Source organism: Psammomys obesus, unplaced genomic scaffold, assembly GCF_907164565.1.
Source record: "Psammomys obesus unplaced genomic scaffold, mPsaObe1.curated_primary_1811, whole genome shotgun sequence".
Classification (NCBI taxonomy): Eukaryota; Metazoa; Chordata; class Mammalia; order Rodentia; family Muridae; genus Psammomys; species Psammomys obesus.
The window spans coordinates 12,241,201-12,260,982 of record NW_026592548.1 but is presented as its reverse complement, the minus strand read 5'-3'; positions in this window follow the sequence as shown (position 1 = coordinate 12,260,982).

Sequence of the window (19,782 nt, the reverse complement as noted above, 5' to 3'; positions counted from 1 at the left end):
AATAAAGTGTAATTAATAAAAAATTAAAAAAAATCATATGTCATTTGCTATCATCTTGACCGCACTGATTTGAGGCAAGATCTCTCACTGAGCCTTGAGTTTAGCAGTTGGCTAGACTGACTGGCCAGTTAGCTCTGCACCCAGAATCCTTTTGTCTTTTCCTCCTGTGATTACAGGTGTATGTGACAATGTACAGCGCTTCACAGGGGCTTCCTGAACCATCTCTTTAGCACTAGCACTGAATATTTTCAAGCGCCATTTTCCCATCTTCATTTTAAATTAGCCCAATGGTAAATAAGCATTAGTTTCTTTGCTAAGATTCATGGTGTCAGGTTTACTGAGTCTGCCTGTAATAATCTTTTATTTATATTTAAGCAACATTTACACTTAATTTGTTCTGATCAAGAAAAAGAAGGTAGAGAGGAAAAGAAAACCAAGAAACAGCACATTTATGGTTATCAGTTAGTGGATCAATAATTAATATTTGAATGCTGTTGCCTATAAATGGCTGTTGTGCTTTTCAGGGCTTTAGAAATTTATTTGCATGATGTATTCTGGTTAAGGACCACATAATACAGAGAAGCTTCTCTAGTAGTTTTTGGTTTGTATCTGGATATCTACAGGGGGTAAACAGTCCATTTTGGAATAAAAGAGAGAAAGTATCACTGTTGCCTTTGGCCCACCACAAACAGCAGTTTCCGTTAGGATGCATGAGTTTTGATTCTAATATTCCAACCTCTGTGCCAATTGCAGCAGAATCTTTTCCTAATTTGTTCTTTGATTTTTTTTTTATTTTAAAACCATCTCTAGTTATTTTGTAATATAGAAGATTAATTACTTGTAATATTGAAACCATCCTTCAGTAGAATCGAAATTCCTAAAATGTAAACATGTTACAAATCTCCAGGATGGAGCAATTTTCTGAAAAGTAAAATGTTAGTATATGAAATTCATTTATTTATAACACACACTTTGGGGGTGAAACTCTCATTATAGACACTTTAATGAAATGTATTGTAAAGTGAACTGGGCAAACATGTTATATACACATTCAAAAATATTAGTTAAAGACACATATTATCTAATAGGCACTTTTTTCATCGAATATCTTAACAGATACTAGGTTTATACCTTGCCTAAAAGTTATTAGTCTACTTTTTTGAGATTATAACTTAATTACAACATTTCTCTCTCTTTTCCTTCCTCCCGATTCCCCTTCAAATTCGTGGTCTCTTACTAGCTATTCCATGTTATGCTACCTGCATGGTTTCAGGAATGACTGTTTGACACTAGACAACCACTTGATGCGCTCCCCATGGGGAGGACCACTCTCCTTCTTCCAGGTTTATTCAGTTGCCTGTCCCTAACAACCATCTATAAACATAGGTCTTACATACACTGTAAGTGGGTCTTTACCTCTCATCAAGGAAACCTCTGCCACAGATGGTGACCAATACAGAAAACCTCAACCGACCAAAATGCAGAGTTGTGGCTCACAGCCTGGCTCTCCAGGGATCAAGAGCTCCATTTTAGGCTCCGTAACACTGTGAAATAATTTTTTCATCTTTTTAAATTCTGAGAGAAAGTTAGGGCTCACTATAATTTCTGACAGAAATGTGAAGTGTGGTAGGTTTGAGTCAGGTGTTTCAGAACTTTGACGCTCCTGGGCAAAATGCTCTCGAATGCTAAGATGCAACTAAAGCAAGGAAGAAATAATCAGACATAAAATTTTAATTCATCGTTGTCTTAGAGCCTAAGGGTACTGAAAGGTTTAACAAAAGACCACTAAGAATAACATGCTGGAAATACACTCCAAAGAGGAAGAAAATAAACAAAGGGCCTCAGATAGTTCAAGGGAGTGCATACCACTAGCAGTATGTAAGGCCAGAAATAAAAGTCTAAAGAAAAACTAAAAAAGCTTTGAGAATTGGCCTTCAGGATGGTGAATATGAGGACAGGAAGGATTTCTCGTTAAAGCCTTTCAAGATCCAACAGATTATACTTTTGATGGTCAATAGTATCATCGTGACCTTGACTGCTGCTATAGGAAATAGTGGGGCATTCAAATATGGCCAAGCGCTTGCTCCTCGTCAGTCAGACACCAAGAATAATGATGGCCCAAGAATAGAGGTCCTTTGGCTATATTCTTTGTTCTCTGTGGGAGGAAAATCTGAGAAAGATTTTCTATTATGCCCCAAATAGCATTCTTTCTGGCAGCCCATAATAGGGGGAAAGGGAAGGGATTATCAAATGAGGGGGAAAGTTTACCTAGGGAAAAATGTATAGAGAAACTTCAGTGTATTTCATATCAATGTCCTCTGGGATTCTGCTTCATCTGTTAACTCATTGAATCCCAAAAACACTCAGAGATAAGAAGCACAGTTCTATTTTATAAATATGCATGCAAGAGAACAATGGTGATAAGCCATTTTCCATGCCCTGTGACTAACAGGAAGATCTTCCTGGAAGTCTGTGAAGTACAAAGACTTTGGTGTCTAGACTATGATGCTTTCTACGCATTATTCAAGACAATGAGGTACCATCTCTCATGAATCCTGCCTCTGCGTCTCACAACCTCAGGCAGACAATACCCAGAATCCTCTAAGTTCCAGTGCACACTGAAGGCCACTAGCTGACTTTTAATATTCTTTTAAGAACCCATGTGGGACTGATGTTCCCAGCCCTTCTAGTGGTTGCGTTATAAAGGACCTGAGAGATGACATGCCTTCCTTTAGTGAGAAAGACCTGAACTCTTCCTGGAGAGATGAACCAGGACCACAGAAACTCAGCCTGAAAGAATTCATGTAAATTTAACCCCAGCTACTGCAGAAGGCCATTGCATGGCTATATGAAGACTGCTCCATAGATGTCCTTTCAAATGAGGATAAACTCCATAAAAGTAGAACTTTGTATAGATGCTTTAATGCCAAAAGACTTCAATAAAACAAAAACTATCACTGCAACAAGTAAAATGAAATGTTTCATGTTCACTCACTTGGTGTATTTTTTTTTTAAGTTTCGATAAGAAAATAACTGTTCTCAAGGTGAACTGAAAGATCTGTTAGAGATAACTCATCTAAAATGGTATAAATAAATTATTTTCTTTACAAAATGAAAGAAATGCTGTCATACAAAACACTTTATCCTGTAATTGTGTTAAAAAATAGGATTATTTTAAAACCAGTTCTAAATATCCCATCTATCAAAACTAAGATGAAACACAATTTTTGATTCACAATTTGGACTCATTGAGATTAACCATTCACAATGGAAAGCCATTCAGACTCAGGGTTGTGGAGGGAGTCTCTGTTAAAAACCAGCACACCCTCATTCAAGGCTCAGCCAGAGAACTTAATGAGAAGTTACTGACAGCTTCCATCTTCACTGCTGCCCCTGGAATGTTCTAACAAGTTGGCTCTCCTGACTGGGAGAGCCTAAAAGCTCTCCCTGTTCCAGAGGTCACAACGTCTCCCAATTTTTGTTCTTTTCCAAAATACAATTTTCACATTCAACACTATTATCATCAGCCTCATAAAGTGTATGCAAGTATAACAACACATAACAAATACTACCCTGGTGAGTTCTCAAAATAATTATTGAGGCTTGGGAGCTGGTTCAGTGGGTAAAGTTCTGACTGTGTAACCATGAGGACCCCAGTTGAAATTCTCAATTACAAACCAAGCATGCAGCCACACCTATGCAACTCCAACAGTCGGGGGAGGAAACCAACAGATCCCAGGAAACTGCTGCTGGGCAGTCCAGCCAAAACAGTGAGTTCCAAGGTCAGTGTAAGGCCTTGTCTCAAAAGGTATGAAGGGTAATTGAGGAAGACATCTGATGTTCACCTCTAGCCTGCACACACTATAGTTATCAATTATAGCAATAATTGGGCTCTTTGAGTGGTAAACAGAGGCTCTGAGAAGTTAAGGGCAAGCTAAGATCATAGTTGCATAAATTATCAAAATGATGACAGTTTTCTCTGTCAATAAAATCAATTTTTTCTGCATTGAGAGGGACCTAACCTTCAACTTCTCATCTTGACTGTAAATCAACAGTAGTATGTGTTTAAAATTATGTGTACTAGAATAAAAGAGATTAAAAAAAATGCTCTGATGGCCACCTTAGCTAAAGTCTTATGTTCCAATTCTGAGTCTCTATCTAAATATTAATTAATTAATATTAATTAATTAAATAGTTGTATCTCTAATTGCATACATTGCACATTAGACAAGTCAATAATTGTTCTGTAGATAAAATGATTCCTTCAGGAGAAAATCAGAAAGACTGGAATAAACTCTTTGCCAAAGTTCTGAGCGCCCTGGGTCCATCACTTAGACCACTGAAAACAGTTCGCTGTTTCCTAATGGAAACACTTCCTTCAGTTGCAACATTAAAGATTCTTGCTAAAGTTACTATGCTGCTAGGAAACCATGGGAGGGTATCACATTAAATTACTATTAGACATTAATACCATCCTACAATCGTATTTAGCCAATTAACTAGAACCATCTACCAGGTCCCTGAAGAACCAGATGATCCAGAATAGAATTAGGTAAGCTTGGTGTTACAGGGTAAGCAAGGACAAGCTATAATCATAGAGTCACTATACCCAATATACACATGTGAGATTACTTTACCAGGTTCCTCTTGCAGTTAAGCACATTAATGCACACAGCACTGTAATCATGCAGATCTCTTTACTCCCCACCATAGTGGTCACATTGTATGACCAAGCTTTTCATCACTCCCATAATAACACCAGACACAGCAGACATGAGGGGCTGTTTCTCACAGCACCAACATTTATGGCCCTTCAGAGCACATTTCTATCACCTTTGGTTCCTTTAAGATTTATTCTTTATATTTCTAACAATCAGGGGTGAGATGAGGTGGAAATGATAGTGAAAGATATTTTGCACTTGCAAAGAATAATTGCATATTTGTGGATAAACAAGTACCTCAATATCAAAGGCAGATTCAGGAGAGGTGCCAGGAATAATAGCACAGCCCATAAAGCAACCACCCGCCATCACAGGCTCTTTCCTGGAAACTCCTCTGGCTCTACCCTATATTTAAAGAGAGGGTGGGAAAAAGTAGAAGGTAGTTATTTGAAAAATGCATTATTTTTAAATGTATCTTAATAACAATTTCAAGTTTGGGAATTTAATTCCTCAGTGTAGCTTCATCTAAATTTGTCCGTACTTTCCCCCAATATAGCTGCACTCCAATGTCAAAAAGTAAAAGGCTAGAAAATGGTGCTAGAGGATATTCCTCCTGACAACAGTGCTGAGGCCATGAAATTACCCACTACATTTACCTAAGTCTGAGCAAACAAAACCGAATCACATTATAAAGGCTTAAAATGACTTCTTCTGAGCAATTTACTAAAGCGAAAACCAATGAGCTGCAGGTCCCAGAGAATAATCCTTTCTTTAAAATTAAGGAAGGTGACACACTTGAAGAACAAGACTCATGGTTACCCTCTGACCTGCACAAACACATGTGCAAGGGAACACCAAACACACACACACACACACACACACACACACACACACACACATACACACACACACACAAACACTTCAACATTTTGTTCTTTCAATGCTCCACTCTCAAGCCCTTACTATCTTTATTATTAAAGTGCCCTTACAAGGGACATGAAATACTGAAAAATCAATTTAAAAAATTGAAAGAAAGAAAGAAAGAAAGAAAGAAAGAAAGAAAGAAAGAAAGAAAGAAAAGAAAACGTAATAAATGAAAGTAAACAAACAGAATGAAAATTATAAAATTTGTTTCGGGTTTTTATTAATACAAGGGAATATGAAGTAAAATAAAGAGAGGCTAATTTTAAGCTCTAGCTTTGTAATTATGTAAAATAAAATCTGTTTGAGGGCATACATTAGCACAAGTCTTTTAAAAAATAATTTAGTAATGTGTGTCAAGAGTATGAAAACAAATAGTCTTTCTCTTTGAGGAAACTTATGAAAATGTGAGGGGACACAGCAGGTGATGAAGGCATCCAATGGCATCATTCTCCCTGACACTGCAAAATCAGAAATAATCTAATACCCAATAACAGGAGTTACCTCTTATTACAGGAGTGATCATCTTGTAATGTGCTCAAGGCTTTGAACTGAGATAGATAGAACCGATAGAGAGATACATGTGTTCAAGATACTGTCATTAAAAAATAAAATAAAAACAAACAAACAAACAAAAACATGGGTGTTTCGGGGCCTGGGAAGATGGCTCAGCAGTTAAGATCACTGCTGCTCTTCCAGAGTACCCAGATCCCATTCCCAGCACCCACATGGCTGCTCACCTGTAAGTCAAGTTCCAGGGGACCTGATACCAATTCTAGCCTGCTCAAGTACCAGGCGCACATGGCGCACACATGCATGCAGACAAAACACTCATCTACACAGAACAAAACTAAAGCGTAACATTTTGTCTTAATTTATAATCTTAAAGGAATATGAAACACATCTTTGGAGAAGAAAGGTATAGAAAGTAGTATATTAAAATGCTGGACAGCATTAGTTACTTTTTCCTTTTCCTTGGCAAAATAGCAGACCACAGAAATGTGAGGAAGGTTTGGATTGCCTCACAGTGTTAGTGTGACAGTCTATTATGGCCTAGGAAGTAAAAGACAAGAGGGTATGGAGGTCAATCACATTGAAAGAAAATAGCTATAGACAGAGACAGAGACTGAGACAGACCACACAGAGACAGACAAGGTAGAGACAGAGACAGGCAGAAACAGAGATGAATGGAGCCAGGTTACAAATCGCAGGGCTCAACTCCAGTGGCCCATTTTTTCATTTCAAGTCTAGTTCTTATTGTTTGGGGGCTCCCGGAACCTCCGCAAACAGCACCACCAGCTCACAGTCAAAGCTCAATAGTCATATTTAGTTGAAGGTTTAGAACTGACATTTTTTTATTAAGTTATTGGCTTATTTTCTGTCGTGGGGGAATGTCCTAGAGGCGCACATGTGTGCTCCGAAGTGTGTGTGCAAGTGAGAGGAGAGTTGTGGAAGTCAGTTCTCTCCTTCCACCTTGAGCATTCCAGGTGTTCAACTCAGTTCGTTATGCTTGGCCGCAATTGTTTTCACCCTCTAAGCCCTCTCCATGGCCTGCATTTTTATATTTTTAAGAGTATATATTTAAAAGGAAAGGCAATCATTTGCAACAAAATAAAAAAAAAAAAACAAACAAACAGGCTATGTTCTTCACAAAACTCATGGAAACTGTTGCAACTCTTCCTCTAAGTAAAGAAGCCATGAGGAGAAAACAGTGTTCAGACGAGCAGGGGCACCTGGTACACGTACACAAATAGTTCAGCCAAAGAACAATGGGGAGAAAATAAGTCTTAGGAAAATATTGTGAGTGAACAGTTTCTTTTCCTAGAAAAGCGTCCTCAGAAACAAGTGCCTGCCCTTTGCAATTAAATGTCTTGGTAGCGTGGATTCTGAGTAGAGATGAGGCTACAGACAGAAGAGGGAGACAGCAGAGGAAGCCCTAAGAAGCTCCAAAAGTAAAGGTTTTTTTTTTTTTTTAATCCCAAGGGGGGAAAAAAAAACAATAGAATATGTTATACCCAGAAAAAATGGGAATAGGATAAATAATATACTTATTTGAGAAAGAAAGAAAGAAAGAAAGAAAGAAAGAAAGAAAGAAAGAAAGAAAGGAAGGAAGGAAGGAAGGAAGGAAGGAAGGAAGGAAGGAAGGAAGGAAGGAAGGAAGGAAGGAAGGAAGGAAGGAAGGAAAGAATAAGAACAGGTTCACCTTCTTGGGCCTTCCTGGGATGACATTAGAAGATGTTCAGTCTATGGGAGTATTTTTGTTACTTCAAATCCAAAAAACATGAATTGTGTTCCAGGCTCTCAGTGTACATTGGAAAGAAACCATGACCTGAGGTGGTATTGTCTTTGGAGATTAAGAAAAATGCATTTCTATGCTATCGTTTTTCTGATCCTTTCCAATTATAACAACTTGCAGACAGTTCCCTGTGGCCTTCGCAGCTTGGTGACTACTAAATAATTGGAGTTGAGATGTCAAATATTTCCCTAATGAGCTCAAGGTCCAAAGTAAACCCTGGAGAGAAAGTTTGGGACAGCCAGGAATTTCTGGTGATCCAGTATCTGGACATGAGCAAGAGAGGCTTCTCCCAACACATGTGCATAATTGCTGAGACAAAAAGAAAGAAAACAAACATAAAGGTGAAAGGACCCTCTTTTGTTAATAGATTATGAGGACTGCCATTTTAAAGTTGTAAGCCCCGGAATGACTGGCTCTAAGCGGTTTGAATTCTATTCATAGATAGTTCAATGTTCAGATGTTCTGCACGGGAGAACGAAAGCTACTTTGGAAAGGAAAGCACTGTAAGCCCGCCTCAGAAATGAAGAGCCTGTTAGTGAGACTCTCTCCTTTTTCACAAAAGGGTTTCTGGCCCCTCTAAGCACAGAGAAAGGCAGGTGTGAACTTACAAACCAAGCTTTGTCCCCAGCAGATGCCCCAGGTTGCTATATGCTTTGTCATACTTGTGAGAATAAGCCAGAAAGAGTCACATGTCCAGGTTGAGTGACTCTCACTCCTGTATAATTCTTTTCTAAATAGTATAGAGTAAAACAAAGTTAGTTAAACCTGAACAAAGAATCGAAGATGTTGCTACCCTAAAATTAAAACTAATAATATGGCAATTAACATCTATCATTATCAAAAAGAAGCCAGAGTTGCTGGTTAGCCTAAGAGTCGGCTCCTGAGATTTCCTTAAAGTGGAGAGAAACAACTTCTTGCTGGCTGATACAGTCTTTTTAGTTCATGGGGCTATGAAAGCATCATGGACATTTCAAACCAGGATATTATGTTAGAAAATTGTTTTGTCTGTCCCTCTTCATTGAAACACGGTTGTAAGTGAGATAGTGGGCACATAGCTCTGTGCCAGCTTCCCAGCCCTCCAAAACAGCACCTTGGCTTAAGAACAACCTTTGCTCAGCTCTTTGTAGTGTAGACACGTTTGAGCTTGTCTTTTCCAGTGCTTTGGGGATTTTCCCAATGTACATTCTCTTGGAACCCAGCTCTCCGATGTACAGTGTACAGATGTACTGTAACTGACTCTTTGTTTATGATCCTGTATCCAGCTTTTCTTTAATGGGAATAGACAGATTAGACACACTTCTAAGGGACCTATTGTGTATTGTAAGAAGTACATGCTTAATTGCAAAAAAAAAAAAAAAAAAAAAACAGAAACGAGAAAAGAAAAGAAAAGACCAACAACCCAGCTGCTTAATTTATGGATATCAACAACAGTGCCAGCAGTTTCAACATGGAAAGTGGAGTGCTCATCATTCATAACGTTGGCAAGACTTCCTTCTAAATTTTATACTGAACAAGAATCTCTTTGTTTTCCTCCAATTACTTTCTCAAACAAGTAAATTGAGTACTGGTGGAAGGTGCTTGTTTTCGCAAGCAGGGTCCTCTATTTCACCAAAGAACAGGTGCTACAGAATGAGCACCACACAAGGCATTATAGACTCTGTGAAATTCTGGTAGCATGCCTTTGCTTCCATTTAAACACTCCAACTCTATGGCTGGGAAGAAGTGAGCCTCCTCAGCTTTTTGACATTATCTGTAAATGAAATGGAGATTTTTTTCATATTCAACTGGGCCTAGAAATAACCAGATCACTTCTCTACTGCATTACCTCATATGATTTTGACTCATTTCTTCCTTTTCTTGGCCAATGGCCATAAAATATGATGGAGCCTCTTGGACAGCCACTGATCAGAACCTTGTTAGTGTATGCTGCTGGTGGAATGGGCAGGGCCCACGTCAACAATACTTTACCTGACTTTGCTTTATTTTTTTGCAAACTCTCTGGCGATGTTCTTTTAGCAGTATGGACCCTTTTAACATCCGGTGGTAAATCTTCTATCAGTGAAGAAAGAGAAATCAAACTGTCATACCACAGAGTCTTTCTAAAGCATCATGGACAGTCAAAGGCACTTTCTCATGAGGCCATCTTCACAGTCCAAAGAAGGTTGAAACATTTTGAGATAAAACTTCTGTGCAATGAGAAGTAATTTCCATCTCAGACTTTAAATTCTCTTGGGTGGGATCCAAAAGGATTTCTGTTAATTGTGGAAGTATTTTCAAGGCAAATAGTCTTCAAGTGCAATTTCACTATATTGAAGAGAGATAATCTTAGAAACTTGTAAGGAGGGCATGTATTGAGAAATAGCTGTCCAGAGATAAATAGCAGGAGTCAAAGACAAACACACACATACATGGGAAATGCTGCTTTAAAAAAATTAAAAAAAAAAGTCAGTGCTTCAGGATCCATTAAACAGAGGCATTCTGATCTAAATTATTCCAACAGAGCTCTGAGAATTCCCAAATGCAATAGATTTTTGGTTACTAATAATTGGGCCTGGATGCATGCCCACAAATTAAAGATAACTTGTGCCCATATCCCATTACTAATTCTTTTAACAAGCCTTACTCTGAGCAGTTTTTACTTTTTTAACCTTTTGGTTTCTGACATTGCATTCAGCAGAATAATTCCAAGGAACGAGTTTCAGCCTCGTTTCTGGCTGAATGCTTGGGATGCAGCTGTTTAGAGGGATCTCCTGCTTGTGACTGATGCTTTCTTGTTCGTGCCAATTTTGAGTATTCACATCTGGGTTGGCAATGAGAGCTAATATATGTCCATCTACATCAAGACTGTGTACAGTGACAACCTGACTGTATATGCAGAAACCTTGAGGGGTTCTTGTTTATTCAGATGGATAAGCCAAGGTCTGGGCTCTGGGTTGATTTAGTATGAAAAGCCAACAGGTTAGTTATGAGATGAATCAGTGACAAACACCCAGTCAGTCCAGACCTGGTGGTGCAGGTCTGTAATCTCAGCTGTTAGGAAGGCTGAGCCAGGAAGATCTCAAGTTCTAGACCTGCCTGGGCTACAGACTGAGTTCAAGGCAGCTGGAACTACCTAGTGAGACCACTCCAAAACAACAAAAACTAGGGAGACTGCTTAGTGGTCAAGAAATTATAAAAGTGTAGGTTCCATCTCTTACACATGCATAAGTGCTGGCGTAACTTGTCTTATCTTATCCAGAGAGGATATATCCAAGACTCAGAATAGATTCCTAAAACTCTTAGCACAGATAGTACAAAATCTATATACTGTACAAAATCAATATATTGTTTTTTTCTGTAAATACATATGTATTGTAACATTTTACTTATAGTTTAGACACAGTAAAAGATTAATAATAAAACAGCAGTTATGACAATACAATAAGTTATGTGCATGTTGTCATTTTTTTCCTAAAAACATCTGTCTACCCTTCTTATGTTGATAAAAAGTGAAACCCCTTAACAAATGCACTCTGCAGTTTGTCCTTGGAAAACCTAAATTGAGAGAATCACTTGTACTTCATGCTATTACTAAGTAAAATAAAGGTCACATGAACACAGACATGTGATGCTATGAGAGTTGATCTAAGAGCTGACAGTGCCTGCTAAATGAATGACAGTATACACACACAGTGGAGCAGAGCAGGATTGGACAGGATCTGTGTCTCCATGCAGAACAGTGAGCCATTTAGAACTTAGGAATTGTTTGCTTCTAAACATTTTGCTACATATTATAATATGTTTGCATCATGATTGACCATGATTAACATACTCCACAGGAAGCCCATGTACAGATAAGTGTAGATGCTGAAGTGAAGGTGTATTTTGGATCCTTTACTACTGATACTCAACACTTTGAACTTTGATACTCATAAACATTTACTTTAATTATATCTATATCTATATCTATATCTATATCTATATCTATATCTATCTATCTATCTATATATATATATATATATACACAGTTATGAATTGTGAGACTTATTATAGGTTTTCCACTAATTGATATGAAATTAAGATAAGCTACCACTTCTCCCATGACAATAATGACAACTAGCATTGCTCTTGGAGTTAGGATAGAGATTAATCCCTACCATACAAAGGAGGCATTTTAATGAAATAGCCAACAGAATACTTAGGATTGTTGCTAATGCCTAAAGAAGATCTGATTGATGGGTCCTAATTCAGTGTCTAGGACAGTTACCCTGGAAACCTGAGGAGCATATCCCTGTTCACTTTCAGAAGGTGCCGGGGAAGACACCTGGCTGACTTTCATTAAACAAGTCTTCTTGAAGGCTCACCATTCTCCATTCCTTTGTTAGTCAGTGTTTACAATGTGATGGCCCAGGCTTTAGACACTTTCACAAGTGCTGTTTACATGCTAATAAGGGGTGTGGGTGCTGTGTACATAATCACTCTGATAATAATGACTGCCAGGAATGAAGGGAGAAAGGGAGGGAAGGAGGAGGGAGAGAGAGCAGGGAGAATAGCTCCAGTTTACTGACATGAAGACTTAACGACATTTTCCTCTGTGCTGCCTAGAGGAGTCTGTGTTCTGTTTTCAGGAAGCTCATCACTGTGTCCGCTGCTCACTCACAGATCCTCATACTCTGTCAGGTCAGATTGTCTGCCTTACAGTGGAGCCTCACTCTCTACTCCCCAGGGCCTCAGGAAATGTGCCAAGCACCCAGCATTCTCCAGAGGTGGGCTCGTGGGTATCACTTTCATGGAAAGAGAGCTATCTTATCCAACTGGGTGATTCTAATCAGCCTGACAGTAGTGCTGCCTCCTTGGGGCTCCCCATTTGCTCTCCTTCCTGAGGTTTGAAGACCTTTCTCTTTGCAGCTCTCAGGGTTTTGTTCAGGATGGTGGAGGCTACTCATAGAGGACAGGGAGGAAAACATCACGCTGCACACAGTAAACACCGAGTGCTGAGCCACCAGATCCTCAAAAGAAGGCATCGGTGATCACCTGATATAAGGTGTCTGCCCCAGCCCCACACTCTCTCCCAATTTGGCTACATGAAGGGTCATATCCACACACAATGGATGTGAGGTATTACTCATAACAGGCAGTAAACAAACAAAAGTGAAGTATACAATCTAATCCCAAAGTTCCTGGTACTTTGGGATTAGACTGTAGTCCTCATAGTCCTCATAGCCTCTTTGTAGGTCTATAGACATCTGTTCCAGGGTCAGCTGCTTCAGCTGGAAAAAGTAGAGGTCTAATACAAACTCCCACCTGCACCACATGGTTTTAAGACCTTAACAAGCATTTAAGATCTAATTCATGTACCTTTGCTCAACAAACACTGCCCCTGCATTTCCCAACATATAGACCAATGGGCTATGAACTAAGAAGATGCTCTGGTCTAATGCAGTGGGAAGTTGGTGTAAATTCCTGAACGCTTCTTTGCTGCCTGGGTGATCCACAGACCATTGGCTTCTCAAGAGGCCATATAGGTACAGGCTGCCCCTTACACAGTGACTGCTTTGAAGGTGCTTTTCCTTTGCCAATTCCTCCTGGCCCCTCTAGCCCATATCAACTAACACAGGATAAACTTAAGGTAAATCTTAACTCTTCTGACAAGATGAGTTCTCCACACATTTACTGCCATGTTTCTCTAAGTAGTTACGCTCGGGTGGTATAACTTTCCTCAGGAAGTCCTCTGTTGAGCCCACATCTCTAGAATCTCAGTGGGTGAGGAGGGAATGACAAACTAGTTCTCAGTACACTTTGGTTTTAAGTATGCATGTGTGAATACAGTGCTGAGATCAAACCCAGATGGACTGAGCCTGATGGTAGCATATGACAGATGCAAGGGGAACTCAACAAGAATATCTCTTATGTAAGAATTTTGTATCTTCATCTTTCTGTATTGGCCACCAGTCTGGAGACTTGTCAACCAGTACGTGCAAGCAAAATGCTTAAAGATGAAATGAGAGTGTATGGGGACTTGGTGCTCAAAGGGCAATAGCACTTGCTCTGCAAGCATGAGAACACAAGTTTGAGTCTCCAGTGCCCATGTAAATGGTTGGCCATGCTGCACATGTGTTTCTGACCTAACAGTGTTGGGTAGAAATGAGTGGATCCCCATAGACAAGCTAGTCTAGCTGGAATGAGATTCTAGATCAGGAAGATCTAGAATCCCCAAGGCAATAAGGCAGAGAACAGTGAAGGAAGACATCCAACATCTTCCTATGGCCTGTCTACATGCACACAGGCGTGGGAACCCACACCCACATGTATGCACATAAACATAATGCACACAACACATAGACACATAAAAAACCAATGAGATGACCTTTTTGGCTGATAAAACTTAGCCACCTCATTCTGAATGTCTCTCATGTAGAAAGCAGTTTCTACATGTACCTTAGAAAGACTTCAAGGAAACATATGAGCTACTAAAATTAGTATAAGTACTAACTACTCTAGCATTATAAAACTCTAGCATTGTCTTTCTTGCTAAGCAGGTCACTAAGCAAAACAAGCAGATAGCTAGCAGAGACCACCCGTAACAAGAGCAGCTTGTGTTAGTTCAAACTTAGTTGTGTGGGTAGCATCCAAAGATTTCCAGCGTCCCAGATTTTACAGGATTGTGAATTTATGCAAACCACCAGCATTCCGAGGTTAGTGGTGCAAGGAATAAACAGAGGAAGGCGAGCAGATGATTCCAGCTGTGTAGCAATTTGGAACAAGTACTTCTGTCTCAGATTAATAAAATGGAAATTGTGCTTCTAGAACTATGTTACTTCCTGTTAGTGCCAAATCTCTTTTGCATTTGTATGATCAAAAACTCATAATCCTATTGAATGCACACAAAATTGGATAATAAACTTTTGCAAGTGTTATTGTCAATGTCTGCTCACCAATACCAACGCAGAGGGAAGCAGTGTGCATAGGAGCTATTATAATGTTTTAAGCTCTTCACTCTTTTCCATTTTTTTCCATGCTAAAATACATGTTCAAATTAAGCATTGAATGGTATTAGATAAAATAGGCACAGATGAACAAAATCATAATCTGATTAGCTATTTTGTGTATAGGAAAAACAGAGTTGTAATTCTGTAATTTGGATTTCAAAATCTGATGAAAAAATTGGCTTTACTTCTGCAATGAAAGTATTTTTTTTCTTTTGATTTCTTCCGCAATATTATGTTTCTGCTGCAAAGCAAAGGGCTTTGGTGTGCTGGAAACATCAAGATTGCAGCTGAGGCTGCACTGGGAAAGGGGCAGAGAGTGGTGGAGACTCACAGAAACTGATAGGCCCTCACCAATTCGTATTTGTTTCCTCATCCCTAAATTGCCATAAGACTGACCACAAAGAAAAACCCATCAGCTACCAAATGGCACAAGCAAGCTCTTTCCCTAAATCCTGGGCAGCTCACTAGAGAAATCTCAATAGCAAGTGTTTCCTTGAGAACATTAAGATGGTCCACTATCAGGGAATTCCTTTATGAAACCCTAAGAAGCAGGATTCACAGACTCACTGAAGGTAAGGAAGCCGGAGGAGAAACAGAGCTCCTCCACATCCTGAATGTCGAAAGATGGAAATCCTGTTCTTTAAAGGGCCTGCACAGTTCTTCAAGAAATAAAATAGCCAACTTTATTTTCTTTTAAATTTGTTCCTGGATGTGCAACTTGAGAAGTTTCCTCAACTTCTGACCTTACATGTCAGGCAGTTGTGGCACCCTGCAGATGGGGAAGGTTGGAGAGGGGTGAGATGTGGCGAATGGCATTCTGTATTGTAGCCCTGCTCAACATTCCTGCATTAGGGATGTGCCAGTGGCCCACCACATGTTTAACATATAGATTGCGCCTATACATTGTAGACAATGAAGGAAACCAGACATAATTTCTTTTTCGTCTCACTCTGGAGATGAGAGAAAATTTGTAATCATTAAAGACAGGTAACTGTGCCACAAAAGTAGCTTAGGTAATGTTAAACCTGGGAAGCCTGTGTTTTCTAAGGCTGGTATTTATAATATTCCGTGCCACTTTTATTTTAGTGACCTGACTCATTTAATTCTATCCCCAAACCTCCAGCATTTTACTTTTTTAGAGACATAGTACTGAGTGCTCAGTACTGTTTTTCCTTTAATGGCAGCATAGAGAAAGGAAAGAAATTTAACCCGTGGAGATAATCAGCTTGGTAAACAAAAGGTTTGAAAATTTTCTTCCAATTTAAAAAAAAAAAAAAAGCACATGATTTTTTTTTATTGTTTTTCCCTTAAACAGAAGAGAAAGGAGAAAACAAGTTAATATGAGTGAATAGGTGGAGAAGAATAGAGAAAACGGGATGATATCATATCTCCTGCAGTATTAAATTTTTAATCTCTTACCAGGGCAGGCAATTCCTCTCTGTCGGACAGTGTCATCCCAGCGCAACCACCCAATATCCTTATGGCTCTCTGTGACCCAGTGAGCTGCTCTCAGTTACAGGCCGTTTTCTAGAAATCTGGGTCCACAGTGCACTGTGATTTGGGGGAGAAGCAGAAGCTAGGTCATTCATTTCATGGCTCTCATTCCATCGTCTTTGGGGTTACACCCTATCTCTTTTTACCTTCCTTAAAAAAAACAATTACTTCCAACTGCATTCACACAGTGCATAGATATAGATGCAGGCAAAACATCCATACCCATAAGAACAAAATTATAAAATTTAAAAGGAAAAAAAATAAAGTATTACTTTCCAACACATGCTGGTGAAATACATTACTTAAATATGCTTCATTATAAGAGAGAATAGAATCTATCAGTTTTATAGGAATTTAAGTGAACAGAATGTCTCAAATATGAAAGTATTCCAACATTTATCCCGGGTTCTAAAATTACCAATATTTTTGTATAGGAAATTTTAAAAGGGGAGGGGGTTACTAAAGGTAACAGGAAACAGACTTCAACAATATTGAAAAGACTCGTTATGAAAGCTCCCCATCAGTATTGAGGAACCCTGCTGGGTTTAAGTGAAGCTCCTTCCCCGTGTGATGGTGGCTCTCACCCACAAGGGCCCAGAGAAAGTGATTAAATAATACTGTATGTGCTCTAATGCATGTGCAAACATTTGGCTGAGAATTTGTATGCTTTCCCTACATTAGTGTGGGGCATTCCATAGGCCTGGGACCATAAGGCTCCATTATGTGGAAGGATCCACTAGAGAACTCCCGTTATGTGGCAGAGCTAAAATATCTGCAGCTTTTATGCAGGCAATATTCCATTTTAAAATGTTTTCCAATCTGGCTCAGAACAACCCCCTCTGTGAACCAAATGTGTTCGTTACCAAATATTCTCCATGGTTTTCCTCCAAGGACCAAGGCAGCCTCCAGGTGTTAGTAATGACCTAATCAGGCAAAAGCCAGGAGTTACCCATTCTTAACCCAAGATATGCCTTCTTCTTCCTCCATATCGCCTTCACAGCCTTCATACATCTGCTAATTATATATTTGTAAATCTCTCCTTTTATCTCCCCAACAGATGCATGCTGTGATGAGAAGTACCGAAGCACGAATTAGAAGCAACGATGGTTATCAGCCTCTTATAGGCGGATGGGCTTCCTCCCATCCCGCCATGGAACACATGGAATGCCAGGGAATGGTTGGCTGGGGAACTCTTCCACATTGTCACACACATTGGAAAAGAGAATGCAAGAGACTGATGAGCAAAAACCTGGAGCAAAGCAATCTGCTATCTCCCTCCCTTCGGAGAGGGATGCCTGGGCTGGTGTGAAAAGGCCCAGGACCGAGAGGAGTTGAAGAGAACCGGATGTGAGCAGGCTGGGCAGAGGGAAAAGAAAGGTTTAGAACTGCGTCACAGCCGTTCTATTAACTGGGATCTTCTCTTGAATCAGTCCACCGTCCATGTTGCTGAAAATTTATCATTTCCTTTATGGACTGGTAGAAAACAGACAGAAAATAAGTAAGAAAAAAAATGGGTTAAAGACAGGAAAGAGGAGAGACATTAGCTTGAAAGCTGCGAGTCCAATTCCTGAGTTTCCTGCTTTTGCCAGATCAAGCAGAGCATTTAAAAGCATCAGCAGACATTTTGAAAGCAGCGTCTCAGGGTTCTTGCAGACAGATCTGGTCCCGGGTCCAGTCACTGCTAGGACTAATAGCACTTAGGGACAATGGCCTTTCAGTGGTCATCAGGTACCAGAGCTTCTAAATTGGCCAATTTCATGTGTCAGAAGGCCAGAAGATACACAATCACATAAGAAAAACACTTTAATCCAGTCATTATAAGGCATGGACAGAACAGAGTGACTGTGCGTTTACGTGTGTCTGTAATTTCAGCCAGGTTCATTCAGTCAGAAAGATTGTTCTACCAGAAAACACTTCAATAAGCTGGAATTACAACCCCAAATCTTTCTTTTATTTTTTTTCAAGTTAATGTGAAATAAAGAGTTTTCCTCAGCAATAGTTCCTTTGCTGCCTAAACATCAATGAGTATCTTACCCTCTAGAACCAAATCTAATTTTTTTTTATCTTTTTTTTATCTCTTAGTACACAGGCACAGCACAGGCATGGGAACAAAATGGGATTTCCGTTTTTCCTTTTCATTCACTTTTCTGCAATTGATCACTGGCCTCAAAAGAAGAAGCTGGATGTGGTGACACTTGGAGGCAGAAGCAAGTGGATTTCTGTGAGTACAAGAATAGCCCAGGGCTACCTAGTGAGAATCTGTCTCAAAAAAACAAAAACAAAACACACACACACAGAGAAAGAGCGAGGAAAGGAGGGGTGACAGGTGTCATTTCATTGGTGGCTTTTTTCCATTCCTTTTTTCTTTCTCTTCTTTCCCTGACCTTCCAAGCTCCTCCTCTTCTATGATATCAGCTCCACCCTCACTGTATGCTCACATAATTAGTGCCTGATGCCTTTGCAACATCTGATTTTTTACTGTATAGTAAGTGTGCAAATGACACTACAGAGTGGAGTTGGGAAGAATGATAGTTTAACAGGCAGAGTTTTGATGTTGCCACTCCCAGAGAGCAGCATCAGCACATCTGAAACGACTGAGACAGGGAATAAAGACATCAGAATGTCAGAATATCAAATTAAACAACAGTACAGTGCTCCTGAACCCTGAGCTCTCTCTACCCACCAAATGAATGAGAATTCCAACACAGAGTAAAGCTGTAAGAAGTTGAAACAATTATGCTACAACTAATGTCTCACTTTACAGGGTGGAAAGTACAATGGATGGTAATGCTTTGAACACAATACTTTGTGTTGAGAAACGTAAAACTTCGTTTGTTACATTGTATAATTATTTATTTTCAGTCCACTTAATTTTTAAATTCCCATGAATAAAAGCAGTGTCCTGGAAGCTGGGTGTGTAAATTTTAATGTACCACAATATTAAAATTAAGAGAGTTTTCACTTTGGTCCAGTGTCTACAGATGACTACAGTGTTCTGGGAAATAATTTGTTCCTTACAGATCAAATCTAGAGTCTGGGAAGGCTACCAAAGGGTCACTAAAATTCCGTTTCTTAAACCTCACTACTAAAGCAATTACCTCAATCATGTTTGTATCAGAGAGATTTCAGAAAATACATGCTAATTTCCAAAATGAACATATCTGTCCCAGTGTGTCTTGAGTTATTTTCTGTTGCTGTGTTAAAATACCTCGACAAAAGCAACTTTAGAAAGTGAGAATTTAGACAGACATGGTGGTGCACACCTTTCATCCCAACAATCAGGGAGGTAGAAGCAGGCTGATTCCTGTGAGTTTGAGGCCGGCCTAGTCTACCAAGGGAGTCCAGGGCAGCCAAGGCTACACAGAGAAACCCCTTCTTGAAAAGGAAGGAAGGAAGGAAGGAAGGAAGGAAGGAAGGAAGGAAGGAAGGAAGGAAGGAAGGA